At 42.5% G+C, this 4,339-nt stretch overlaps 1 long non-coding RNA gene across 1 annotated transcript; it reads right to left on the bottom strand.

Annotated features, from left to right (window-relative positions):
• Positions 1-524: 524 nt before the first annotated feature.
• On the bottom strand, positions 525-3,137 carry LOC115250486 (uncharacterized). Its single transcript, XR_003889042.1, has 3 exons — positions 3,115-3,137; positions 2,055-2,162; positions 525-709 (listed from the first exon to the last, which is right to left on the bottom strand). It is a non-coding gene; the product is annotated as an uncharacterized lncRNA (long non-coding RNA).
• Positions 3,138-4,339: the final 1,202 nt, after the last annotated feature.

Raw genomic sequence — 4,339 nt, 5'->3', positions numbered from 1 at the left:
CCCCCACCCCCATGCAGGGTGAGCCTCCCTGACCTCATCCCTCACAATTTTAATATACACCACACAAAAAAATGTGCCCACGGAAACCAATTCCTCCTCCAGCTGTTGCACAAAGTTATTTATTATTGATGTCCACAATGATTATGACAAGAATTCTAAACACATTTACATTTTTCATGATTAAAAAAATATCTATCAGACTTCTAAGTCAGCACATTACATTCAATTAATTAAAAAAAAAAAAAAAACTGATAGAAATATATGAATTTTCTCAGTTTGTTCATGCAATTAACCGTAATTAGAAGGTTTCTGATTTAGAATATCGAGAACTTGCTGTGTAGTATCACAGATTTTGGACAACAGATAATATTTGGGAGACTTTTTCTTCCTCAAGTCATCTGATACAGACAACAACTGAACTGATTCTTAACCCCTTTATTCTGCCAGTTCACAGCTTCAGTTGGTTACTGATCCAAGTGCATATTTGAGCAGGTTTAGCTGACACTTTTTGAACCTTTCCGACATTCTCTTCTCTTTCCGTCCACTGTTTCTCGGCTTTTTATCCAAACACTAAAAGGATAAAGCTCTAAAACAGATCACTTAAAAGGGATGGGGGGAGGGGGGGACCTTAAGAACAGAAGTGAAAAGGGATTCTGAAAGGTGACTAGTCAAATGTTGAAAAGAAAGTCCGGCTGCTGTTTTGGTCCACCTGTAGTGAGTAAGAAAGAGAAGTGAGCTCTCTCCCCTCCTGTCTCCAGTGCTTAACTATCCCTCTCACACCGCAGGTTCACTTTATCACTAAATCGCCCTCGATCTCTGCTGAACGCTCTCTTTAACTCCTTTTCACTCACGTTCACCCTCCTGTCAATTCGGCTCCTTTTTCAATCTCCTCACCCGCTCTTGCTCTCTAATACTCTGAAAACTACTTTCCCCGCACCTCATTCTCTCCTTCAGCCGTCTCCCTCAAGTTTACCAGGCAACGCCGGTGACTGCTGGGCTGTAAAATGGCCATGCGAGGGAGAGACAGCGGTGGAGAAAGAGTCTGAGTGAGAGGTGTTAGATTCCTGACAGCGGGGTCCCCCATTATCTCTGTAATCTGGTGATAATTAGAATTAGTGCTCGGGCACCCCCAGGGCGAGACTTTCAAGCCCTCACAATGTCTGTAAAGGACCTGAAGGGACACTCCCTCTAAAACACACACACACACACACACACACATTGACCTCTCGTGCTCTTTACACCTCACACACTCTTCCTTTCTCCTCACCAGCTATTAAAACAATATCAAATACATTTACAAAGCCTGATCACCTTCAGGTCTTCCATGCACACACGCATACACACACACACACACACACACACTCTGGGTAAAAACCCAAGCTGCAAAGCGCACTCCGTCCCCGTTAGTCGCCCCTGGGCAGCACGCAGCTGAAGGTAACAGCAGGTCGCTGCTGTTGGTGGTGTGAAGCTGAGCCTTCGCTGCCCATTAATCTATGGCTAATTAGAATGCTCAGTAGACTCCTAAAAGAGATGTTAGCTGCGTAATTATGCTATCAGCCGACTAGCCCGCTATTAAAGGGCAGCGGAAATGTGAGGGAAGGGGTTGGAAAGTGCAGAAAAGTCATTTTCAGTGGTTTAAATGCTGAAGAACTGTACAACTAGGAACGTGTGTTTCCCAGTGAATATGGCTGGACATCTCCACCATGACGCTCATCATAGCTTGTCTGTCGACTGTGATTAGTTGCAATAATGTGTTGGTCAAAGAATCGTGTTCTTTCAGAGCCCTCAAAACAAAAACGTCAACAACAGCGTAAGAAATAAGCCTGTTGATACTAAAGGTGCGGTTGGTGCGTCGACGCCCGGCCGCAGTGTTTCCTGCCATGAAATGTTGTTTTTGGTGTCAGTCACAGCCACTCTGACTCCTGCTGCCTCAACACAATACCTGCAGTCCCCCCCAGCCCAGCGTGCAGCTCATTCACTGAGCCTCGGCGCACATTCCAACCATTCACTTCCCCTGGAGACTCTCTTTCCCCCCCTCGGTCTCTCCCACTCACCCTGTCACTCGCTCCTCTCTTTCTTTCTTCCCGTCCTCCTCTGTTTCAGTCCGGGCCAGACTGCATTTGAGCAGCCACCATCAGTACCGGTGCAGCGGATCAAAGCACCTTAAATAGAAACACAAAGGACCGAAGAGCCCAGAGAGCGAACACATGACATGCAGATCGTGAAATTTTGGTGTGGTGGAACTCTTTTACTTTCCTGGAAAAAGGAAAACAAGATGATTTGTCTTTGATGACATTATATTTGACCTTTAATTTAGGATGCACTGGTAAAGAAATCAAAGGAGAAAGCCTGGAAATTGAGTCCAAAATGTATAAATGATAAAAAAATATTTTCTGTTAAGGGAAAAAAATGTAGCATAAATGTTATTCATCCATCACTTTGATCAACTGTTTCATCTCACTACATTTTTGTTTAATAAAATAAACATTGATACATATCTAATTGTTTGTGTTTTTTCTGAGCATGTGCCCAGTAATCATCTCTCATCACCACAAAAGCTAGAATTTTCTTTTTTTTTTTTTTTTTTGCCCTGTGTGTCTTTCAAAATCCATCCGCAATCAATACAAACTACGTTGGTGAGGAGGAGCATCAAAGCAATTTTCAATGTCCAACAGGCAATCAATTTACATGTTAAAGAATCAAGCGCTGACCTAAACTAAAGGATGTCAGGGGAAGAGCAGGTTAATATTGACTGGCTCCTAAATGTCGTGTATTTTTGTCACACAAATTGACCAAATGGCCATTCAGTTGGGTCTTTATAATGATGCTTAATTAAAGTCAGACAAACAGAAACTGATGGAATAAAAGCTGAGCTAACGAGTCCCGTAAGTCTGCTTTTTAATGATCTACTCTGCAACATATTAACGTTACTTTGCAAAACTTGTGCAGTAATTCGATCCAGATCGTGTCAGCTGCGATCTCTAAAATTATGTTTTTTTGTTTTTTTTATGACAAAATGCTTTTTTGTGAAACCACGTGCGAAAGACAAGCCCGGTCCCGGCAACTGTGTAGTTATACTGTACTCCTTCCTCTGCTCCATCCTCCCTCGCTCACCGTTGTTTGGAGATCGATGGAGTCACCTTGGTTTGCTATTTGTAGCCTCACAGTTGGCGGGGTTACATGTGTGTATGGAAGAAAGCACTCCTATAAGCGGCTGGTGTGTGTGTGTGTGTGTGTGTGTGTGTGTGTGTGTGTGTGTGTGTGTGTGTGTGTGCAGAAAGAAAGCCACAGGGATCAGCATTATCTACAGAGCCCTTTTTGCTCCTCTTTAAACTTGATCAAAGGCAACAGTACTTGAAACCTATTAAGCACGTCTCTCTAAAATGTGCCGGGGTAAGAGCGCTGCATATTCAGATGGGCCTCATATTGAAATAAATAAATAAAAGTAATGTATAATAGGGACACGGTGAATGCAAAATAAAGAGGAAAGTTTTCTGAAGGGGAAAAGGCCTGAATTCAAAGCCACACCTTTGAAATCTTGAATGGCTTGATCCACACTTGCTAACTGGTTTATCAAAATCACCACAGCTATTTGCTGCGGTTGCCTGAGCTTATAAAAATGCAATTTTGACTTCAGGGAAATGTATTTAATGGCTTTTAGGTTGACTTTTTTTTTTTGGTCCTCCAGTTGCTGGTTGCTCCTTTTTGGAGGGAGTTTATTTCTCCCACTTTCCACCTCAAATTGTGAAAGCTTAATTACATTTCCATTTTTTTTTTTATTCTATCAAGAATAAAGGACTGCACATTATAGTGTGTGCAAAGACTAACGCCACTATTTTGACCTTTTTAATTATTTCTCCCCATATAGTTTTGCAACACACACAATCAGCTTGAATTAGAGCACCTAAAAAAACTTCTGTAGTCAGCCTTTTGAGGGGGTCCCATGGGCTGGACATTTAAAGAAGTGGTTTGCGGATGAGACAGTGAGATGTGTCATAGCCTAAATGATATCCTATGAATGGGTGAGAGGATTTCACCAGGAAAAAGGGATGTGCGGTGAGTTCCTCTTGCCACTTATAGCTGGTGTGTCTTGTGCTCCATTTCTCTGCTCTCCCGCACCGTCCTCCTGAGAGCCGAATTAGAATAAACATATATAATTAGATAATTAGGAATTCACCACAGGTCTCCGCACACACAAACACGCTCATTCTGCTGAATGCCTCGGGCTGAGAAAACCAATGAAAGCAGATTAACAGATGCTTAAAAACAGTGGCGAGGGCTGGGGCTTCTTTTTTTTTCATTGAACATTTTTTAACTTTTAAGGCTCTCGCAATTTTTA

This window comes from Takifugu rubripes, chromosome 7 (genome assembly GCF_901000725.2).
Source record: "Takifugu rubripes chromosome 7, fTakRub1.2, whole genome shotgun sequence".
Taxonomy (NCBI): domain Eukaryota; kingdom Metazoa; phylum Chordata; class Actinopteri; order Tetraodontiformes; family Tetraodontidae; genus Takifugu; species Takifugu rubripes.
This window is presented reverse-complemented; position numbering and strand designations above follow the sequence as displayed.